The sequence below is a fragment of the Macadamia integrifolia genome, unplaced genomic scaffold, assembly GCF_013358625.1.
Source record: "Macadamia integrifolia cultivar HAES 741 unplaced genomic scaffold, SCU_Mint_v3 scaffold_190A, whole genome shotgun sequence".
Lineage (NCBI taxonomy): Eukaryota > Viridiplantae > Streptophyta > Magnoliopsida > Proteales > Proteaceae > Macadamia > Macadamia integrifolia.
This window is the reverse complement of record NW_024870637.1, coordinates 6,791-31,721: the sequence shown is the minus strand read 5'-3', so window position 1 is coordinate 31,721 and position 24,931 is coordinate 6,791. Positions and strand designations below refer to the sequence as shown.

The following is a 24,931-nucleotide window of genomic DNA, read 5'->3' as shown; positions in this document are numbered from 1 at the left end:
CTGCTCTAAGTTCTCATTTGTTTGCTCTCATTATGGATGATCTAACAAGACTCGGTTCCGTGGTGTATGCTATTTGCTGATGATATTATGCTGATAGACAAAACTGTGGATGTGATTAACACTAAACTAGAGCTATAGAGATCAAGCTTGGAATTAGGAGGTTTTAGGTTAAGAAAAACGAAGAATATGATGTGCCCCTTCAGTCAATCTAGAGGAGGGGAGGGAGTGGTGAAGCTAGGGGAACAGAAACTACCCCGGAGGGACTGCTTTAAATACTTGGGATCTATCATTGACAAAGAGGGGGATATAGAGGATGATGTTGCCCATAGGATTAAAATGGGGTGGATGAAGTGGCGAGGGGCGGCAGGAGTGTTATATGACAAAAGAATACCTATTAAAATTAAGGGAAAATTTTACAGGACGATTATACGACCAACTATAACGTATGGAGCAGAATGTTGGGCAGTCAAGAAGAGTACTTTGAACAAACTGAGTGTAGCGGAGATGAGAAAGTTGATAAGCCTATGCGGCAAGACTAAGAGAGATATGGTAAGGAATGAGCATATTAGAAATGATTCGGGGGTCGCACCAATCTAAGACAAACTCCATGAAAGCCAATTGAGGTGGTATTGCCATGTCCAACAGAGACCTATGGAGGCCCCAGTAAGGAAGAATGACCAAATTCACTTGGAGGGAGCTAGAAAAGGTAGGGGTAGGTCTAAGATGACTATTAACAAAGTAGTCCGAAAAGATATGCAAAGCATAGGGCTCGACCTTAGTATTACTTCGAACAGAATTGCGTGGAGGACAAGGACACGTGTTGCTGACCCCCTATAGAGGATGTTTCCATGATGCGTCTTTCTATGCTGTTGTACCTTCTTCTATTATCCCCATGTTTCTTCTTTAACCTATCCTTTATGCTTCTTTACTTTCTATTTTCATACTGGATCCATATAGCCGATCCCATTCAGTTGGGATAAGGTTATGATTGTTGTTGTTGTTGTTGTAGGAAAAGAGGTAATCAATATAATTAGTGCTTACACACTCCAAATTGTATTAGATGAAAATATTAAGAAACGATTTTGAGAACACATGAATAGTTTAGTCCAAGGAGAAGAGATTATTATAGGGGGCATATAAATGAACATATTGGAAGAAAGGTTACAAAATAATTCATGGAGGATATTGTTTTAGAGATGGGAATGAGGGGACTTCAGTTTTAGAATTTGTTGCTCCTTGTTACGTGTCAATAGTAAACGCATGCCAGTAGGTGGTGTCTTTAGAGATGATCAGGCTAAGGTTGTCTCTTCTTTTAGGAAATATCTAGGAGTGACGACAAATTTTGAAGTGGAGTTTACTGCTCTTATCATGGGTTTAGAGATGGCAAGGGATCTTGGTATTTCAAAGCTCTCGGTGAAGTGTGACTTAACAAAAGTGTTTGGATAGTGTCCAAGAGTGTGGTGTCATGGTTCGTGCAACAAGAGTGGACTTCCCTTCAATCTTATCTATTTTTGATTGATTAGAAGATATCTCACTATTTCATAGAAGGTAAACCCCATTGCTGCGGTGAAACTCCAAACCTCTTCTCCTTGTTTCTTGGTCATCTTTGATTCAAGACAAACTTCGGATGGATGCATACAGATCCAGATTTCGGGTTTATAACCAGATTTCAGATTTCCTTTTGTTAATGTGGTAGTTAGGTAGCCTTCTCCTACTGATGGCCATGCTGAAGGTGGGAGTGCCTTCCTCTACTCTTTTGTTGGAGTACCTTTTACTTTGCTAGGAATTTCCAACATTTTTTTATACATTTTTCCATCATTATACAAATGACCTTTAGTGAGAAAAAATAGTAAGTACATGCTTAAAAAGGGAAAAATAATAAATACATGCGTAAATACATGTTGGGATAGTAAGCTATATTGTCGAAGCCACGATGAGAACACTGATTGAATGCACTCAATTGACAGGACCTCGAGGTAGGTATTTTAATGTCAAACCAACCCAATGAGTTATGGGAGGGTGAAGGCAAGAAGTTCCATCATGCCTTCTATGGAAAGCGCTAGGCTAAACTAATAAAGGAAGCAACAAGTAGCCTAACCTTCCTTTGAGCCTTGTCATGATCAAACTTGGAGATATGAACTGAGTGCCATTTGATGAGTCACTAGCAACAAAGGAGAGGGATATGAAAAGGATTAAGTGATGACAGAGGAAGCCATTGTAAAAAGGATAAAATGACACTAATCATTCTTTATGATTTGCTCTAGTACGATGGGTTGACGGGGTGCGGCCACTCCTTTTGTTCTTTAAAGTCTATATATGTTATACCCATGCCCTAAAATTTCTTACTTTAATGTACAGATAAGGCACCGGAGGATACTAGTACCAATGAATGCTAGGTAGCAGCGGTATTTTGCCTGGAAGGGAAGGACGACCCCACTTGCACTTGTTACTCATGCCTCAATAATTGGAAGGGGTTCTAGACACGGAAGAGGTCAGTCCAAACCCTCACACCGCACAAGAAAATCCCCAAGCCTTAATAGTAAAATACCAAGAGGTGGGGCCCAGACACTAGAAACACCTTGGGAAAGCCCCCTCAACTTAAATATCCATTTTCACATAAAGGGAACCAATTCAGCCTTCACCGGTGAACACCTCGGGTGAAAATACCGACCAAAACCGGGTTATTTGGCCATGGGACCCGGGCCCTCACACCTATGCACCTTAAAACACTCCCAATAGTTGGGACAACATATTTGGGAATAGAATAATATATTGGGACACCCCAAGGTGGGCCCGTAATCCCAAATTATAATTTAAACCGATAAAGGGTAGAAACCTATTATTTTGCCAAACAACCCTTAGTTAACTTAAGTGGCTATAAATAAAAGCCTTGCCATTCATTTCTCCACCTACCAAAGTAAAATCAAGGAGAAGGAGAAAGAGAAAGAAGAAGAAGGAGAAGAAGAGGGAGAGCTAGAAGAGGAAGGAAGAGGGCTAGGTCTTCATCCTTTAAGGTAAGACCAATCGCCCCCTCTCCACACACACGCACACACGCCTCCATCTCCCCCCCTTTTCCACACTCCATTAAGAAAAAAGGGAGCCCCAACCGATTCTCATCTACCCAAATACCTTATATGCAAATCGATTTGGGGATTTGGTGTGGAGTACCTAGTTAGTGAGATTAGTCACTCACATTGGGTGTATGGACCTCCTCTATAGGAAGCCCCATCTCATACCCCCAATTTGGGCAACACAAGACCTAGAAATGGAGAAATTGCCCAAATTTCCTAAAACCACCTTCCCACTTGTCAAAATTACAAATTAGGAGGGGGATTTGGTGTAGAAGACTTACCTAACAAGGTTGGTGGATCAATTTCAATGTATGAACCTTTTAAGAAATCCCCACCTTAAACCCCAAGCTTGGGTAACTAAACCCTAGAAATGGTGGATCTTACCCAAATCCCCTACATCCCACCATTCAAACCCAAAATTGGGTTGGGGAAAATGAAATTAAATATATATACAGTGGATTGGGGTAACCACATAAGCCATTGGTGGTCACCACATGAACCATCAACCGAAATTCCCAAGTTTTAGCTTAACCTGGACTTGAACTTTGAGGATTTTGGGTATATTGTGTAACCCTAGATTAACTAACCCACTAAACATAGTAAATCTAAGTTAATTGATGTGGGTGAACATCCCCCACATATAAATTAGCCCTATAGCTATAAAACCCCCCAATCTGAGAACGATCTAAAAAAAAAAAGAAGGGAAATATGAAATGAAGCTAGAACATGTGCCTAGGGTCTCATTTCCTTATGAATGATTTATTCTCTTAAAAATCTTACGTATCCTAGGAGTAGAACCAAGAAGTGACGAGACAACGCGGCTCGAGGCCATCGACCATCTATCATCACCTAGGTCTCAAGGTGAGGGGATTTGTATGATTTCTATGGAATGTTTATGTCATGATGCATATGTGAATGAGCATGTCAATTGCATATAATATTCTTGTTTCTTATGGAGGATGTTGATGTGGCTTAACGATATGAATTGTGGTTGTGCACGTGTGTGTGTGACTGGGGTACAGGTGACCGAAGGGGTTCTCCGGACCAGCACTGTATGCCCACAGGGTGTGAGCTTGTTTGTGATGTGACTTAATCATGTTAGATTTCATTGGGCTAGGAAAAACAACCCGGGTGCTACACCCCATTCCAGTAGGGGGTGAGGTACTAGCTATCCCACAGTACGATGACCGAAGGGGTTCTCTGGACCAGCACTATGACTATCCTATTGCTCGGATGACCCGAAGGGGTTCTCCAGAACGGGACCGTAGCTGTAGGGGGTGATGCGGATCTAGGTTCCAAAAGTCAGAATCGGATCGCTTAGGGGCCCACAATTAACAACTAAAATAGTTTTCAAAGAAGCAGGGGCATTCTTGTAAATCCAGGCACAACTCTAGCACTTAAAAGAGATGAAAATAGATACTGGGTCAAACTGGGATAGAAAATGGAAGGGAAGGGGTATTCTGAAATTACTAATAGAATAGGGAAATATTAGAGCACAGGTTTAGGACACAGGGGTTTTAAGTGTAAAATTAAACAATTATCTCCAAATTAAAGCACGATTATGTTGGGGTTGTCTTCAACCTCTAGACAACCACAAGGGAGGCGGCAGAATAGGGAAACGAAAATAGAAGAGCCTCGTTGGTACCTGTCGGCTAGGCCTGATACTCAAAACAAATCATCGCCACAACCTGCTCCTCCAAAGGCACTAGATTCAACTTGGGATAACCAGCAGTAAAGAGGTCGAAGGGCAATAACCAGATCTGGCGGTGGAGCTTCTAGTAGTTCAGTTGCAGATCTGATTTCCCAACATAGAAGAATCGAGATGGCTTGAGTTCAAAGAGGAAGAGTCGCATAGTCACAGGCAACCTTCGATCCAACTCTTAGGGTCTACCGATGGGAGCCCAAACTTCAGTGACGTGTTCTTCAGTTCCAAGAGGTATCACCCAGAATAGGTATGGAAGAAAATATCAATCAAAGTAATAAAGGGAAAGAGGAAGAAATAGAAGTAGTAGTAGAAGAATGGTAGGGAAGGAAAAGAGAGAACTTCAGAAAAGAAAGAAGAAGAAAGTTTAAGGAAGGGAAGAGGGAGATGCAAGCTCCACGGCAACGATGGGAGACACCCAAAATTATCAAGTTCTAATTCTTCAAAATTCTTCAAATCTGAAATTCCATATTGTATAACATGACTACTTAAAGGATAACTCAAAGCATCTCGATGGTAGCTAATTAAAAATGAAAACTAGCCTAGATAGAAACTAAAATAAAATTCCATGCTAAATAAAATACCACAAACTAACTTCTAAACTAAAAAAAGAAAGTAAATAAGAAAATTCTCAAATCAAAGAGATCCCTTCCATCACCCAACCGCATCAGCTCTCCTGGTCTTAAAAGAACTCTACTTCGTTAAGTTAGGTCGTGCTCCCAAGATACCCTTGTAAGTTGTTCGCCGATGAGGTGGCACATATCTCAAAGTAGAAAATGGGAACGTAACACCAAAAGGGAGTGTAGGCTGACCTGTCACTAGAGTAGGAGCCAGTTGATGTGTCACTAGAGCAGAAGTCAGTCAATGATGTGGTATGTTTGATAATGTGTGTGGCCTCATTAAGTACATACGACCTCCTTGCTTTACCTTGATGGTGTTCGATGCACCATCATAGAGAATGCCTGCATGTCATTGCCAAGGTTGCCCTAGAAGAATGTCACAGTGTGCCAACGAGGTGACCAAACAAGTGACATGGTATTGTAATGGGCCAAACTCTAAGTGTACTCAAACAACTGCAATGGCCTCTTCTTAGTTATAGATCCAAAACCTTGCACTTGAATCTTCTTGAAAAGCTACTTCTGTGGAAGGTTGTGTGCTCGAAAAAATTAGCAAATATGAAGTTTGCTTCTGCCCGGTATCAACTGTATGAACATCAGTAGGTTCAGAACTGTGCAGAAGAGTACCCTTCTATCTGAAGAGAGGAGCCTTGTCAACTAGTCTGTTTGAAAAAGATGAAAGACTAGCTGAATGGACTTCTATATCCTCATCACCATAGTCGAACATATCATCTTCCTCGAGGGGATAAGGATATAAAGCAGATTCATCATCAATTTTCTCAATTGGTTGCTTCTCTGCTACATTCATAGAACGAGTCATGTTGGGACACTTGTTGGAGTGGTGACTATTCTCGCCATAACTATGGCATCTGATGTTCTTCAAGCCATCACTGTCCTTGTTGAGCTTTGACATTTTTTCTTCAACTCTGCGAGCTTCAAGCTTCTTTTCCTTCATACGTGGTGGAGGTCTATAAACTGAAGAAATCTTGAGCATACCCTTCCAATAAATGGACTTCTCCTCAGCTGTCTTGGCATGAGCTGCTGCCACATCAACGGACCTGAAATCAATGTTAGCAAACTCGAGTCGGATCTCAATACTTATCCCATTGATATATCGTATCACCCATTGCTAGTTTATTTCTTGAAGTCAACACCTTGAAGACAGTTTGTGGAACTCAAGGGTGTAGGAATCCACATCCTTGTCACCTTGTTGCAAGTTAAGAAGTATATGGGACATTACCTTCTCACAATTAAGAGGAACAAATTTTTCCGTCAAAATCTGCTTCATAACCTCCCAATTGGAAACGAGTCCAAGTCTTCTGACAACCCTTGCATATAGTATACCATCCCACCATGAACATACATATCCAATAAACTTGGCGAGGATGAGTTCACACTTTTTCTCGTCTGAAAGAGACTTATATGCAAAAATCCTCTCAAATTTGGTAAGCTAATCAATAAATTCCTTAGGTCCCTTTTCACCACTGAACTCTAGAACATTAACTTTGATGCTATAACCTCTGTCAGAAATTTACCGGGTAATAACTTAGGGTATAACAGGATCACGTTGCACTCGATGAGGTGTATCTTCAATCTGTAGAGTATTAAACTGAGGAGGTGGTGTAGATGGTCCTTCATCGATTTGCATTTTAGACTTTTGCATAAAACAAGAATCTTAACGAGGGTCGCCCATGAACTTGTCATATTTGGCCTCATTCTTCTCAACCTTAGCATTAGTTTTTTATTGGTTCTTAAGTACCTCACTATACAATTTGTGCAACTCAGCATTGGTGATGTTACCTGTCATGGTTAGAGAAGGGCAGAAAATTTACTCTGATACCACTTGATGCGGATCAAGTTCCAAAAGTTAGAATTGGATCACTTAAAGGCCCACAATTAACAACTAAAATAGTTTTCAAAGAAGCAGGGGCATTTTTGTAAATTCAGGCACAACTCTAGCACTTAAAAGAGATGAAAATAGATACTGGGTCAAACTAGAATAGAAAATAGAAGGGAAGAGGTATTCTGAAATTATTAATAGAATAGGAAAATACTAGAACATAGGTATAGGACACAGTGGTTTAAGTGTAAAATTAAACAATTATCTCCAAATTAAAGCACGATTCTATTGGGATTGTCTTCAACCTCTAGACAACCGCAAGGGAGCCGAAAGAATAGGGAAACGAAAACAGAAGAGCCTCTTTGGTAACTGTTGGCTGGGCCTGATACTCAAAACAAATCATCGCCACAACCTGCTCCTCCAAAGGCACTAGATTCAACTTGGGATAACCAGCAGCAAACAGATCGAAGGGCAATAACTAGATCTAGCGGTGGAGCTTCTAGCAGTTCAGTTGCAGATCTTATTTCCCAACATAGAAGAATTGAGATGGCTTGAGTTCAAAGAGGGTGAACCGCATAGTCACAGGAAACCTTCGATCCAACTCTTAAGGTCTACTGATGGGAGCCCAAACTTTAGTGACGTGTTCTTCAGTTCCTGGAGGTATCGCCCAGAATAGGTATGGAAGAAAATATCAATCAAGGTAATAAAGGGAAAGAGGAAGAAATAGAAGTAGTGTAAAAGAATGGTAGGGAAGGAAAAGAGAGAACTTCAGAGAAGAAAGAAGAAGAAAGTTCAGGGAGGGGAAGAGGGAGATGGAAGCTCTACGGTAACCATGGGAGACACCCAAAATTATCAAGTTCTATTCTAATTCTTCAAAATTCTTTAAATCTGAAATTCCATATTGTATTACATAACTACTTAAAGGAAAACTCAAAGCATCTCAATGGTAACTAATTAAAAATGGAAACTAGCCTAGATAGAAACTGAAATAAAATTCCAAGCTAAATAAAATACCACAAACTGATTTCTAAACCAAAAAAGGAAAATAAATAAGAAAATTCCCAAATCAAAAAGATCCCTTCTATCTCCCAATTGCATCAGTGGGTTTATTCATAATGGGTTTGCCGGTAGCCAAATGGGTTCTCCGGACCGGAACATGCAGGCTCCTGACTCGCAACTAGCGTATATCATTGGAAGACCGCAAGGGTTCTCCAGACCGGCGGACCAGGGATCTCCCCTAAGTTGCAGTAGCACTAATACCCATTTCGGACTTAGAATCTGTTGATTAGGTTTGTTTGCTAATAATCAGGATCATGTCATTGCATTCATCTAAATGCATTCATACTGGTTTGGTTGGGCATTTATATTGTTTTTATTTCATGAATAATTGTGAATGTTTATGTACCCCTCACAGGGCTTTGTGGAAGCTCACTGTCGATGTTGCCCCTTTTAGATGTTGATTCAAGGAATCACCGGAGTATGTGGCTGAGGAGCCGGCTCTCTACGGACGTGAGCTCTAGGACTAGGAGTTAGCTACGCATGAGGACGGTTGCATATGTGACGATTGTGGATTCGGAGCACGCTAAGGATGAGAGTATCATATTTCTTTTGATCTTTTTGTTTTACATATTAGATGTAGCCCTAGTGGCATAACCGTAATTATGACTTCCACTGTGAAAACTCTTTTGGTAGATATGATTAATATCATTTGATATCACTGGTTGTGTATATCTTGATTATTATCATATATGTGATTGTAGATCCATTCCATAACTTTATGAACTTAAAGTACTGCATCGTGGATCCTGGATGAATTGTGAACACGTGTGTGTCCATGTCACCAGCCTTCAGGTGAGTGGAGGTGGGGTGTGACAATATATGGGGGAATTTTCCTCAAGTAATCTTTTTATTTTAAGGGGGTAATGGCTGGGATCCAAATAAGATCAGCCATGAGGGAAAAAAATAAAGTCTGAGCTATAATTATGAAGGAAAGGGATTGATTTGGTTGATGAGGGCCCATGATTCCTTCATTGGAAACATGAAAACTCCGAATAGTAGGAAATTTTAGATTATGTGCCCTAAGATAAGATGGTGGAACTTCAAAGGAAAAAACTTGAAAACATTTACCCATAAATTAGTAACACAAGACATGTAAGATTTCAATGAAGACAATACTATTGTGGAACAAGATGACCACTTATATTAAGAATGTAGCTAAAGAACTTCTAGGCAAATCGAAAGAAAAGCAACATTCATGTAGGGAAACTTTGTGGTGGGACGATTAACTTCAAGCAACAAGTCTGTCTAGTTATAAACTTGGAAATGGAATCTAAGAATAATTCCGAAAATCAGATTTTTTTTTTTATTTATTTGGAGATGTTGTATTGATGCTATTTTTGTTAAAGATCTGTTATTCAAAAGAAATTTTCCTACTAATGCTGCTTGTCCTTTGTGTAATAATTCAGATGAATCAATTGTCCATGCTCTCTTTACCTGCTCTTTCGCAGCAACAGTATAGTTAGTTTCTCCTCCTCGATTTGATGTCCAGGAGTTCCATGGTGAGTGTATTAGAGATTGGCTGGTTTATATTTTTTCTAAGTACAAGTATGTTCCAAATTTAGTTGATTTTCATCTCCTCTGGTCTGCTACTCCTTGGCATATATGGAAGGCTCTAAACAATGCCATTTTTAATTTGTCTAATCTAGATTTGCACAGTGCTATGATTGCAGTCTCCTTATCAGTAACTGAGGGACATTTGTATATTGAGACTCCTCCAACTTCACCTTCATTTGTCACCAGGAGTTCCTCCCTTGTGCCGCTTCCTTTGTGCTGCTTTATAATAACATCTGATGGTGCATGGAATATGTCTACAAAGCTTGGCAGTCGTGGGGTGATCATTAAAGCTTTTGATGGTTCTTTTGCTGTAGATAAGTGCAAGGTTGTAACTCGTTTTTCTGCTTCAGCTATGGAGGACGTGGCCATCCGTGATGGGCTGCTACTAGCCCATGCCATGAACCTTTCTCCATTAGTGTTTTTTAGTGACTTTATAGTGGTAGTTAATGCCTACAATAGGACTATTTGTTCTATTGACTGTCACACCCACTCCCAACACTAGGATACCAGCAGTGTGAATAAGATGCTTACCCATCTTATATCTCTACCAGGATCTCTAATAGCAGTACATTAATCGTCACAGTCACATAATACAGAACCAACTAAACAATCACAGTGGAATCAAAGTATACTATAGCAGAATCATGAATCAAGTGGGGGAAAACAACTAATGTTAATATATTACATAACAAAAGTTTATTATGTTCACATCTGTCAAAAAATACATATAGTAACTCCAAAAAAGAATACCATCCAAAAATACAGTCTTAGGATAACAACAGACCACCACTCGACTCATAGTGGTGCATACGCATGGGTATCACGAGCACAGTCAGGGTTGTGCTCCTCAGCTTCTAGTCTCCACTAGTCATCGGCTCTATACTCTAGCACAGAGGAAGAAGTGTCACATACTAGTGAACTACAACATCTACATCATCGTCTAAAAAGCAACACGCACGTGGTGTGAGCTCCAACTAGCTCAGTGATGGATGGGTTTCATGCAAGCATTTACACATAATCCATTATGCGAGAATGATGCAATTCATTTTGTATTTAACAACCTAACATAAAACTAAGTTGGGTTCATGTTATTACAATGCATTAGGTTGTATCCCTACAACCCGGTACTTGCACATTGGTCACTCAGTGATACAAACCCTAAACATGATTAGGAGCCTGCCGGTCCTGGAATACGACCATCGATCACCAAGAAAACCACTGATAACCTCCTCTTGGCACTCATGACACCGAAATTATCATCGGCCACGCCGGACTAATTTTTTCCCCGGCAACAATCACATCGTAACATGGAAGTAGTATTCTGGAAAGGTTCATCGAACATATCATGGTCGGGTTATCCAACACCTTACCCCTATTGGTAAGGGGACATAGCATATAGAATGTAACCTAACCATAATAGACTACATGTAATGCAGGAGTAGATTACAAGAAACTACCCCAACAGTGTATAACCTCAAACAATACAAATAGGAGCAGGAAACAAAGAAATAAGACCATCAAATAAACCCCCAAGGATACAATACCCATACAAGAGCAAAACCAGCCTAAAATCCAACCAGATAGGAGAAAGAAAGACCTACTATAGAGCTGGAGAGAGAGAAGTGCGACCAGATCTGTAGGAGTCTAATTGAGCTTCACTCTTGGGCGTAGATAGTCCCTAGGGAGGGTACAAAAACCCCCAAAGTTGAGAGAATTCTGACCACTGGTTGTGAAGTTACAAGCTTTCTTGATTTTCTGACCTAGGAGAGAGAAAACTTCAAGATTCTACAGAACAGCTACTGGACAGACCTGGGCAACTCTAAGAAGAGGACTGAGTGGCCTGATAGCAACCTAGAACACACCCTTAAAAGGGTTTATAGATCAAAAGTCAGAGGAGGGAGATATGGAGATCAATTAGACTTCAAAACTGGAATTCCTTTGCTGGTCGATTCTGATTTAATAGGGCTTACAAATTTGAAAACTCTCTTGAAAATCTCACAACAACAATAATTAAGAACAGAATATAGTAATGGAAACTAAGAAAAAAAAAAATGGAGGGTTGAGAAGGATGAAAGATAATAAAAGAATGAGTATCTCACCCCTCAGGTTTTGGGTATCACACCCCTCAAAGGTTTAGGCATCTCACCTCTCAATAACAATTTTTTTAGCTAAAGAGTAATCATTCAATAATTTATTCGTTCAAATATGAAATTACAAGTACATAAGCTCTTCTATTTAAAGAGGGAAGAATAGCAATCCTATCATAACTAGGAGCTAGTTTCTAAATAGGACTAGACACTCCTAGCAGGACTTGAACTCATAATAGGACTAGGACTATAACTCCAACATGGAGTAGGTAACTAACTAGTCATTCACTAATAAACAAACATAAACTAACGAAAACTAAAATAACAAAGGAAATTGACTCAAAACAAGACTCTAACTAAAATAATGAATTAAATCACGTTTTCCTACTTTCTACCCATATTTTAGGCCCATTAAAGTGGCCCATTACAAAGAAAACCCCTAGGATCAAAGGCCCAACACATACATGACACAACCCAAGGCTTATTTGCAATAAAATAAGCCTAAGTGATTTATCTACATCAACATGTGTTGCATAAATATACAGGTAGTATGAAATATGATATCGAAATCACCATCGGCCACATTGCATCCATATCCAAAATTATCTAGCATACAAGCAGTTAAGTATGGGGTATCCGATACCAAAATTACCATAAACCACAATGGCACCCATATTCAAGTATATCCATGGACTACACAATACCAGAATTATCATCGGCCACAAAGTGCATCCACAACTATGGCTAACTTTAATGCAAACTCAATGCATGATGAAATCATCCACACGGCGATCACGGTACCAAAACAACCTCGGTAGGCCCGAATTCCGTCATACAGTTCTTAACATATATACAGTTCAAATAATCAAATATGTTATACAGTTAAATTATAATTTAACATGTTATACAATTCACATAAATCGTACAAGCAGTTGAAAATATCTACACATGATTGTCATGGCATGCACGTCGTTCTATAATATTAAAACACTCCGAAAATAAAGTCATACCACCACTGACCTCGTATGTAGATCGGACGGGGGCAATCCCCAAGTTGTAAACCCGATGTCAAACCCCGCTAGCCCTCACCATTCTGTGATTGTCTCTGTCCAAGGAACAAGGGTAAATGGGTGCCAACTAGTGTCAGAAACACCTAAGGGGGACCCACAAGGTTTCCCCCAAAAAGTACAAGAACAGTCAATTTTGAAAGTTCAGAACAAGTCGTCAGAAACAAGTCACCGGATCCAAGGTTAAGTCACCGGATCCAATCCTGTTGTTTCCGATGGCCTGGACAATGGCTCCCTAAAAGCTCAGGGTTCACCGAAAACAAGTCACATGTTTCCAGCGGTCTGTTTCTAGTGGTAAACCCAGAAATTCGATCACATCTTTGGGTTGTGCCGGCTTGGACCCAATCACCGGGATTTGTTCCGTAGAGATTGTAGGGGATCTTCCCACTTCTCATTCAAGCCAAATTACTCACATTTCCATTGAGGCATTTTGAAGATACGGAGAACGAACGATCAAACCCTAACTCCCTATATGGTCAAAATGTTGCCAAAGCTCGATTGACTTGGTTTGAGCTCGGAAAACATACGGGGGAGTGCAATACACACTAACACGATAGCCGAAAAGCACCAAGGCAGAGGCTCACCCCTCCAACCCAGTGATTTCATACTTTGCACACTACCAAAAGACCAAAATGAAGGGAAAGAGGGTTTAAGGAAGCTCACACCTACCTACGGCGACAACCAACAAGCAAGCGTACAGCCAGGAGCTCCCCTCCTTCCTCTTCTTCTTCATCCTCTCCCTTTTCCTCTCCTTTTCCTCACTTCTCTCCCTCTCCCACATTTTATGCGAGTGAGAAATGAACTCACTTCTCCTATATAGAAGGTAGGCCTTAGGTATCGTTTGGTTTCCCACCTATCCGGGACCGAATCGGGTTAAGTTATCGATCAGGACACGTAGGCCCACCATAGTTGACTCAAAGGGTGTGCAAGACATGGGGGAGGGTGCAAAGTATAATGGGAGGTTAGTCAGAGCTAGCCACAACATGAGTAGTGGGACCCACGGGCACTAAAGCCAATTCAGCATTGCAAGTGCAACCAGATTGAGGTCATCGAATTTAGGGGGGTGTTTCTGGTGGCTATTTCTTATTGCCATTTTATTGTTGTACTCTAACAGCCTTCTGTCCACCTTTGGCCATTCACTAGGGGGTTACCTTAGGATGTGTAAAAGGTCTTCCAGGCAACTTCTACTACGTGCGGGGACTCAAGTGGGGAGGTTCTAGGTCACTTATCGCTTTGGGGGGGGGGAAGGTTTGAATCCCCTCTAGCGTGACAGACACGAAATGCATGGGCAAGTAGAATCATTCCTCCCTTTTGTGGCAATGGGTTGTTGCAAGCCAGGACCCATTGGTGCTTCCTACAACCAATGCGAGACCTATCACAAAAGTTTGAATTTGATCGAGTTAGGGCACGGGTGTAACAGACTGGGCTACTAAAGCCATAGTAGCTGGTATCCTTTGTATAATTGATTCTTCTCAAGATGTTGCTTTTAGGTTCCTTGATCGGTCTTGTGCTAATGAAGCTTACTTCTTAGCAAGGGGTGGTGCTTCTCTGAATCTGTCACATGCTTGTTGGATACATCCGTCCCCTTTCCTTGTAAACTTGGCTTTCTTGGGGAAAAATTTCTCTTCCCTTTTTTTTCCTTTAATAAAATTTAGCTTTATGTTAAAAAACAAGCACTCAAAGAATGTTGAGGATTTAAAAAGGTATAACTTTTCATAAAGCTAGGAAAATAGTAGGGAAAATAAGTGCTAATAAAAATGAACATCTCCAAAACAATTTAGGCACAAAACAGGAGGGAAAAGATATCTATAATCTAGAAAAAGAGGGAAGGAAGGGTTGGAATTCAACAATATTAGACGCATTAAGTAATGATGATGATAATGTATTAATAAGTGATGAGAATATTAAAAAGAGATGGGAAAAAATATTTTTTCAATTTACTACATGAAAACAATAAAAATAATGGTGTTTTACAAGGCTTTAATAACTAGCAAGAAAACCACAAATTTGACACATATATGGAAAATTAGGGCATTTGAAATAAAGGAAGCCATACAGAAACACAAAGAGGTAAAGCAATAGATCCATACGGCATTCCTATAGATGTGCTTCTTATTCCTAAGTATTAGTGCAATATCTTGGATAACTAAGTCGTTTAATAAGAATGAGTAAAAAAATGTCAGACAAATGGAATATAATCATTGTGCTTATGATTTATAAAAATAAAGGTGATATTCAAAGTTGCAATAACTACAAAGGAATAAAACTTATGAGCCATAATTATAGGAGAGAGTAATTGAAATGCATATAAGACAAAGAAAAATAGCATTTTGGATAACCAATTTTGTTTTAAACTAGGATAATCAACAACAAAAACCATTTATTTGCTTAAGAAACCAACGCAAAGATTTAGATAACAAAATAAGGATCATCATATTGTCTTTATTGACTTAGGGAAAACTTATGACAAAGTCCCTATAAAAAAGGGTGTCATTAGTAGGATTTTCAGGATTTCGGTACATTTTTGCTTTGGTCCAAGAGACGGAAAGGAGAAACCAAAACCATATTCTACCAAGAAATTGAATGCAATTTCAATAATGAAACCATACCGAGTCAGTTCAGAGTCGGTACGGTTTTTATTTGGTTTCATGAATGATTTCTTATTCAGTTCGGTTCGATATTGGTACAATTTTATATGGTTCCATCAATTGTATCTCATATATAATATATGACATAAAATAATATATAATGAGATACATAACATAAAATTATCATACATGTGCAAGCTTGGTTTGGATCATACCAAACAATTTTGCCTTAGATACTGAAATCGTATCGTACCAAACCGTACCAAGTAAAATTAATTTCTTTTAAAACTGAATCATATCGATTCTTATTCAGTTTGTTTTGATATGGTTTTAAACGCTTGGTTTTGGTCCCAAATTGAAGCCCTTACCAATGAAGTTAATTTAGAACGAATTAGAGAAGAAAAGTATTTAGAGTAAATACATGGATATGTTAAAAGATAGGGTAATTTATAGTGCCACCCCTGAAGAATGCCACTATTATAAGAACACCCCCTCTGTTTCACCAAATTAGACTCGGACCCCCTATCGTCAGTCACTGTTAAATGAAGAGTTAAAATGACCATTATATCCTATTCACAAAGACAGAGGTGGAACCTGAAACACCCTCTCTCTCTCTCTCTCTCTTTCTCTCTGAGCTTGCTTTCATGGATCTGCAAACCCTAACCGAGTACGAACAGCAGAGGCTTGAGAACATAAAGCCTAATGGCTAGATGATGGCATCTCTGAAGCTCCATTCCACAGTTCAAGAACTCTCTTCTACAACCAAGTTTGTTTCATTCTCCCTCTCACCTTCTCATCTCTCATACGCACATGTTTTTCTAGGATTGTTTAGGGTAATATCTTCTCTGATAGCATCCTAGATGGATGCCCTTCAACAACATCACAGTTTCATGAGATCACCACCACCACCACCTCGACCACAACAACAAACACCTCTAAGGGCTGCAATGGAGCTGCCACACCTCTCTTGGGGAAGAAGCATACCAAGGGTTTGCTAGAGAAGGTAATAGGAACAGAGAAAGAGAGTGGGTTCGGTGGTAACAGATGAGAGATGCTTGCAAGAAGGTCAAGCTAGGGTTGACTAGGAGAAGAAAGAGAGATGGAGACGAGATTTGGGTTTTATCCATGGCTTGGTGAGAGAAACGAAGGGCAAGACAGAAATAATGGTGATTCAAATTGTTTTGGAATGGTCTGCTCTGAAAACGGAGAAGCAACCTACAGATCCTATTTTCTAAATATTTTGGAATGGCCTACTCTGAAACAAAGCAGCAACCTACAGATCCTATTATTTACACTTAAACTTCTCTCACCTTTTCTTATTTTCTTAAGTTTTGTTTTAGATTATTATTCCCAACTTCTTTGTAATGGTGATTCTAATGGTTATGGAATGGTCCGCCGTTGAATGTCGCCGATGCCGATGTCGATGCCGATGCCGATGCCGCCGCCATTATCTCTGGTGCTCTGTATGATCTACGATCGCCGGTAGTCCAAATCTATTTGGGGATGGGACTTATTATATGGGCATTTTAGGTACTTCACATTTAGTAAGGGCATTTTAGTATTTAAAATAAAATATAGTAATTTACATTAGCATATAAGCTATATTCCTTAACAATGACAGATGGTAAGGGGTCTGAGTCTAATTTAGTGAAACAGAGGGAGTGTTCTTATAATTGTGACATTCTCTAGGGGGAGGCGTTGTAAATTACCCTAAAAGATATATATAATTATTGTAAGAACTATGTGGGAGGTAAGGTAGTGAATTCCCCATTTTTTCGCTCTAATCATAAATGAGCTAACTAAAGACATTCAAGATCAAATCCATTGGTATATGCTTTTTGTTGATGATATTGATTTAGTGGTTGAAACAAAGTTAGGGATAAATTCGAAGTTAGAATTACAAAGATCAACATTGGAATCAAAATGTTATAAGATAAGTATAACAAAGATAGAGTATATGTTATGTAACTTAATAACATATGGCTGAAAGTGTGATAGTGAAAATTGATAATAGACAAATCGTAGAAAGTGAAAATATTAGTTACCTAAGTTCAATCATAAATAAAGAAGTAGAATTAGAGAATGATGCTGTACAAATAGTCGAAATAGGGTGGATGGAGTGGAAGGGTGCATCTGAATGTTATGTCATCAACTTATTTCTTTAAAACTAAAAAAAAAAAAAAAAAAAAAAGAGGATAGTTATTTGGCCATCAACGATGTATCAAATTCAATGTTAGGCAGAAAAGAAATAGAATAAAAGTAAAGTTTGTGTAGCTGAAATAAGGATATTGAGATGAATGAATGGTAAAACTAGAAAAGATAAAATAATGAATAAACAAATTAAAGCTACTTTAGGAGTAGCTCTGATCAAAGTTCACGGTATCGGGTTTCGACCAGGTTTTGACCTCTGGGGAGACCGAAATTTCGCTGGAAACCCAAGAAATTTTGAGGATACCAGGGAATTTTTCTCGAAATAATGGAAACTTAGGTTTCGACCCCCAAATAGTTTTTTTTTTTTGTGATTTTTTGTGTATAACCTATTTTAAACATTTCTAACATATTCACGTCATTTGTTTCATAAAAAAACACATAAAGTCTTACTTGCGTGGTGAACCAAAGGTTCAATAATCATTACGTTGACTTGTTGGCTTAAATTCTGAAACTTTACTACATAATGACTATATATAGTCTACAATCTACATCAAAACATAAGACATAATCCAAATGATCTAATATAGATAAAAATATTACATCATCTACAGTTATCTATCAACACTGAACAGTAGTGACTCAATTACTCAACACTTGAAAGTAGCGACTCAATTCCAAGTAGAGTGTCTAGGCAGTTCCATCCAAGTAGTGACTCACTACCCTCAAGGCACATATGTTATCTTTTCTAACATTATTAATAAGCTATATATTCCTTATATCATAAAAAATCAACATTAAGCCACATCAAGTCATTAAAATCAACTTTTAGCCGCATCAAATCATAGAAAATCAACATTAAGTCACATTAAGTTATAAAGAATCAATATTTAGAGAAATGTTTTTGTTCTATAATAAGTTTGACTGGTCAAATGATTTTTATTTTTACATGAAACTTTTTGTATTAGGTATAACATAAAACCAGTTTTCCAACAAGTCTATAATTACTTAAATCTAAATTGTAATGACATAGTTATGTTTCGGTCAAACGTATTTTAAAGTACACGAATGCTATTAAAATCACCTGAATGAAAATAATTTTAGGGATATCAAAATAAAATATCATTTTACCGAACTTTTAGTTTTTAGCAATGTTTTAACATTATCGGATTTATAAAATTTTCATAATTGAGAAAAACCCCAACATTTAAAAGTTGAAAATCGCTCCTATGACCAAAATCCAGTTTTTGTTCTTAGACTGAAGGGTTGACTTTTTCTCCTTTAGGAATTTGATTTTTAAACTATTTCTATTGGATTCAAATATGGGGTATTTCCTTATTTATGCATAATATCTTAAGTAAATGTTGATATACATAAGTGCCAAAAAATGAAAATCTCCAATGTTTCCCCAAGTTTCCCACACTCAGGAGACAAAATGCAAAAGAGAATGTCGAAATTTCCCATGTTTCAGTCAAAACATGGGAATTTTGGTCAAAACCTGTTGAAACCAGGTCAAAACAGGAGATTTTTTAAAATCCCCTATGGTTTCGTTTCGACTTGTGTAGATATCTGCGCTCGAGTTTACAAACCATGGCTCTGATACATAACTCTATCAGTAAGACCAAGTAAATTTAATAGGAACATAAAATCAACTTCTTTGAACCTCAAATAGTATAAGATTACAAATTACAAACATGCTCAAGAATACCATGTGGTCCAAATCACAATACTATAAATTCATGGAATCATAAGAACTCAAAATTAAAGGCAGATCAAAGCCCTCATTAGAGGCAATGGAGAGACCTATATCCTCTATACTATCTGCAGAATTAACAGTTCAAACCTCAGCATAACCAACAGTCAAATGCATTTCACAAGTTCAGGCCTACAGAAAAATAAAACGGAAAAAGGAATATCCATCTACGTGCATAAACAGTTACCTTAAATTCTTGAAAGAAGAAACTTAACTCACTGGAGTTCTGTAATTTGGCAACTTATTTGTTTTCAGAACTAGTTACAGGTTCTGTGCCACTGAAAATGAAAGAAACTTTGTACTATTATATGCCCCAAGTCCCAAAAAGTCCTAGTCTTTGTACCAGTGGATCTAACCAGCTGAATCTGGACCATCCTGCACAATAATGTATCCAAATTTTATGCATAGAATGTACATATATCAGACTATGTTCCAATTTCCAAAGTGGTCCATGTCCAGAAGGATATAGATTGAGAATGACTGACGACACTAGCCCATGAAATGGCATAATGTATGTCTTTATTTCTCCCCCTTTTTTGGCGGGGGTGGTTGGGGGAAAGTGTATCCAAGTACTGTGGTCACTTTAGGATCTTAACACGCGGTGGCTACAATGAAAGAAATATAAATGACGCGTTTTGGGGTTGTAGAGAAAGTTCCAAAATCAGTTCATTGGCCAAGAAAATTACAAGTAATGGATTTCTCCCTCCAGAATGAGGAAATTAAATCCTATCCATGATGAAGAAAACATGTGACAAAATAGAGAAGAGTTATACAACCACAATGCAAGGATATATGAGGTTCAACAAGGTGCTTACGTCCATGGTGAGATGAAAGCGGCTTCACTAGCAATGGAGAATGGTGTTACAAGATCCTTCCCCTAACCCTAATGACCCCTATCACTCCAATTTAAAGGAAAAAAAAATACAATTTAAAAAATTATCCCATGTAAACCCTAAAATATGAGCTTTCAACGCCCTTCGGATGTCGCCCACAACCCAAACCATAGAGGACTAGACAACAATCCTTCACACAAAGCAGTCTAACTTATTCAACACAGAAAATTCAAGTCTTCAATCAGGAATTACAATGGCTTCCCTAAAGTATTACGGGAAGATAGGAACTGCATGTGACTGAAATGGATAACCAATCTCTACATTGGCACAATTAATATTGGAAGAGCAGCCCCCCTCATAATCATTCTTCTTCCTTTGAGGGTGAACAGAAGTGGATCAAAAGTGCGTGTGGACTTCTTCATCTAGAACTCTCAATCAGGTTTGAGATTAAAACAAGGGTTAACCATTTTTATGCTTGAGATTCGGACTGCAAAAAATTGATATATTTGTTTCATATTGGGATCTTCAGATTAGGCTACATCAGGTAGCTATTTCATTGTAATTTCAGTTCTCTCTTTGTTCCCTTCATGGGTAATAATATTTTCTATTCACCCCCCCCCCCCAAAAAAAAAAAAAAAACATATTAGAAGAGCAGTCAACAATGAACCCCAACAGAAAATAAACATAAAACATACACTATAAAAAACCCAGAAATTTTTAAAAACTAAATACACAAAAGGGTTACCTTCATGTGAAATGAAATCCTCTCTCCACAGATCGATATTACACGTTGGAAGAGACACCATGCAGAAGGCATAAATGGGGAAGGAAAGGGACAGACAGCTTTGGTGAGCTAACAGCATGACATCGAGAGGAAGAGCACGCACGTAGAACAATCGTGAACCTTGCATGAATGCCGACAAGCGTGCTCTCTCTCGTTGTCAAACAATACTCATACAAAGCTCTACATAACTCTCTGCAATGGAAAATATAAACAAAAAACGCATAAACAAAATAAAATAAAAGAGCTAAACAAGATCCTCCTGCAACAATTTCAGACCAACACATACCTTTCTCATAGATGAAATCCCCAAACTCACAGAATCAGAACCAAGAACCTTCAATCTCTCTCTCTCTCTCTCTCTCTCTCTCTCTCTCTCTCTCAAACTGCACTTCCTTACTAATTACAGCCAAAAAAGAAATCAGAAAGAGAGGGAAGAAAAGAACTATTTTTGAAGTTAAACAAATGGAAATGGAAATGCAAATGATAAATCAGTTCTCTCATCTTAAGCCAGAAAATCCAAAATAGAGAGAGAAAGGGAGAAAAACAGGCAGCTTTAAAGAAAGAAACTTGAAAACAGGCACCTAACCCTAATCAAAAACAGAAGAAACCATAGAAAGGGAAAAACAAAATGAAAGATAGCACTACTTTTCCAGAGAAAAAAGAAGAGATCTGAAACAGACATGAACTTTTTTTGGGTAGAACTGAAACAGACATGAAGAAGGGGAAGAGGAAGAGGAAGAGGAAGAGGAAGAAGGCCACAGTGACCATTTTTCGAGTAATCAAACACCATAAAGAGAAACTGTTTAGCTTCCCGAGACCACAGCTCCTGCAACTTCATTAATCCTTATCATATATTATTATATAGCCTAGTCTGGCCCTCTCGGAAGGAATCTTGGAGGCCCCTAAGTGCCACTCCCAATGTAGTTAGCGGACGTGAAAAACGAAGGATTAAAAAAGTTTAAAAAGAAATATTGATCACAAAGGACCATCAGAGATGATTACTATGACAAATTTGACAACCCCCTTGGAAGTGGGACTTCCCTCAATCTTACGAAACCTGTAGATCTGAGGGTCCATAATATTCCACGTGTCTACCGTACTCTTATCTTCCGTAGACGTAACCCCAGGTAAAAATGAGTGGGAAAACGATGGATCCTTTTTCTTTTGTTAGTTTTGGTAAAAAGAACGGAATGGCTTCTTTTAGTAATTATAACGAAGTACGGACCCTATATGTTTTTCCCACTCTTTTGGGATTATTTAATAAAAATATCCTTTATTACGTCAGATGTGGCCGGTTATCATGAGGATCGGTGGGACCCATCTTTCTCGAGCTTTACTACGGTGGTGGTGGTGGTCCTCACCACTGCCGATTCCAATCTCATCTAATGTTAGATTTGATCCTTTTCGTTGGGGATCCATCGATCCAGTGGGTAGGGTCTATGCAGTACGTTTAAGCTTTAGCGAAACGAAGAAGAACAACGCGACGTTATGAAAACCAGTAAACGTGCAACACGTCACACAGGGGAAACGAAAAAGGAAATCCCTTCTTTCCTCCTTCCTCCCTTGGATGGAACAAATAATATATGATTCGCAGATAATTTAAGCGATAGAGACAGACCGACAGAAGCACACTACCACACTACCCTAACACGATGGGAGCCAGTTGGTCTGTCGGCATGGACATTGGATGTGAACTGTGACCATCGAATAAAAACTCCGGAAAATTACTTGATTATTTATAAAATTATCCAAAATAGTAATTCTTCCTCAATTATGTTTGTGTTTTTACCATTTTACTCCTAATTTTTTGCACTTTATTTTATCTGATGTTCGATCATTTTCCCTACAACTCTCACCAAAGGAGTCACAGATAGAATATCCAAGGTCGCTAAAAGAATTAATCTTGGAGAATCCCTACATTGATTCTAACTTCCGATGGGTGTAGACCAGAAGTATCATACAATGTTAAGTAGAGAGAAAGAGATGGCAAGGATCATAAGTACGGTTGGGTCTTCTTGAAGGTATACGGGAGGCTAAGGATGCCAGCATCGACAATGGCCATGAAGACATTGGAAAAGGTCTTGTTGAGAAGATAGGTGAGTCGTCTTTCCTAGGAGAGGTGTCTCTTCTTTGGGCTGAGGTGGAAGGGCATCAGTAGATGAGCCTGCTTTCACAAACACCATGGTTTGGATTCAATATTGATTGATTGGTTGATCCTCAACTCACAGAAGCCCCAATTTTAAGAGATGATGGATCTATAGCAACTTGATTTTCCTAATTTTCTTCCAAACCTAGACACGCACAAGAACCCATAGAGGGTTGTGGATCGATCTTGCTTGGTTTGTCCCCTCCTCCAGTGATCCAGGAAAGTTGCAAAAGAGGAGAGAGAGAGTGAGAGGTGGGTGTGCGAGTCTAGAAATTGGAAGATAACAATTAATTTTAGGTAGGCTAACTCTATTGCAGATTACTTTGCTAAAAAGGCAGCCAAGTCTAGGATCTTTGCGGAGAATGATGTGATCCCATTGCACATTGCTAAGAGATTAGTAATGGATGAGATGGGTAGACCATATTACAAATTTTGTTAGGTTGCTACTTGTTCCCCTGTTGATGGCAATGCCGAAGGTGGGGGTTAAAGCAGTGTTGTATTCTAGTCTTTCTTTTGATGTACTCTTTGTTCTGATTTTTTAATTCAATTATCTTTAGCGGAAAAAAGAGAGAGAGAGGTGGGTGTGCAAGTTTAGAAATGGGAAATGATTGGACATCAAAGAAGGTAGGGTGCAAGAAGTCGGGGTAAATGGTAAAAAAAACAAACATAATTGAGGGAGAATCAACGTTCTAGGTAGTTTTGTAAACCCAAACTTGATTTTAGAGATTGTTGTTAACTGAAACACAAGTTGGGTAATTTAGTAAAGTGAAACCCAAAAGTGGGTAATCAGGTAATTTTCCCTAAAAACTTCTCATATAAATGTGCATACATTAATGTTCTAATCTGATGGTAATGCCTTGTAACTCTCATAAAATCATAAGAATTAGATTCCAATCTGACAGTTATTATGGGGATGTAAGAACTAGAAAATTAAAGTGAGGATTGAGGCTATCGCTGCCATGCTATATGGGGTGGCCTTGCACCATTAGGACCTTTAAGAACACGCAGGGCATTCAATAGGGGTGTGATTTTTTTTTTTTTCTTCACAAGATAGAACGGTTATTTCACCTTTCTCATGTTTGGACACATAGCAAGGTCACGCAATGTGGCAATCTTCTTTTTCCCATTGAAGTGCTCTTATTTTTTGTGCTTTTGTTCAACACACACAACAAGAACAATTGTTGGAGAACAATTGCTAGTTCCACCTGTTGGAGCAAAGTGCAGTAGAACACTTACAACTAGGAGGTGAGATAGTACTAAGTATTAGTTCTCTTCATGTTATTATGTTACAATCCATTAAATGAATGAAAGTTCCGCTACTTTTGACTATTGGATCACCCAATTAGTGTTTTCCCCCAATTCTCTGTCACAATCCATATTTTGCATGTGTTGTATTTACGTTGTTTTAATTTTCTTTTCCTTTTATTGATAACAATTAAGGAATTGTTTGGTTACATATGAAGTGAAATGAAGCATACTAAAGTAAAACTATACCAAAAGTAAAATAGAAAGTTTTGCAATCATTATAAAGAATAGTTATGCAATTAATTCAGTAACATATTAAATAACAATTAAATATTTGCATCGCTTTTCATCTAAAATCAATGACATGTATACTTTTATTTTAATTTTTTTTTCTTTTTTAATTTTCTTTTTTGTGGGGAGGTTGTAAGACCTGTATA

At 38.5% G+C, this 24,931-nt stretch overlaps 1 long non-coding RNA gene across 6 annotated transcripts in view; it reads right to left on the bottom strand.

Moving 5' to 3' along the window:
* Positions 1-21,911, bottom strand: part of LOC122071191 — a 67,950-nt gene extending 46,039 nt beyond the window's left edge. For 5 of the 6 annotated variants that reach the window (XR_006138089.1, XR_006138084.1, XR_006138088.1 and 2 more), the window contains exons 1-2: positions 21,390-21,911; positions 21,065-21,295 (exon numbers count right to left, since the gene is read on the bottom strand). This is a non-coding gene — a long non-coding RNA (uncharacterized LOC122071191). Of the gene's footprint in view, positions 1-19,673; positions 19,862-21,064; positions 21,296-21,389 lie in introns of all 6 variants that reach the window. The other variant, XR_006138085.1, reaches the window with a different exon arrangement.
* Positions 21,912-24,931: the final 3,020 nt, after the last annotated feature.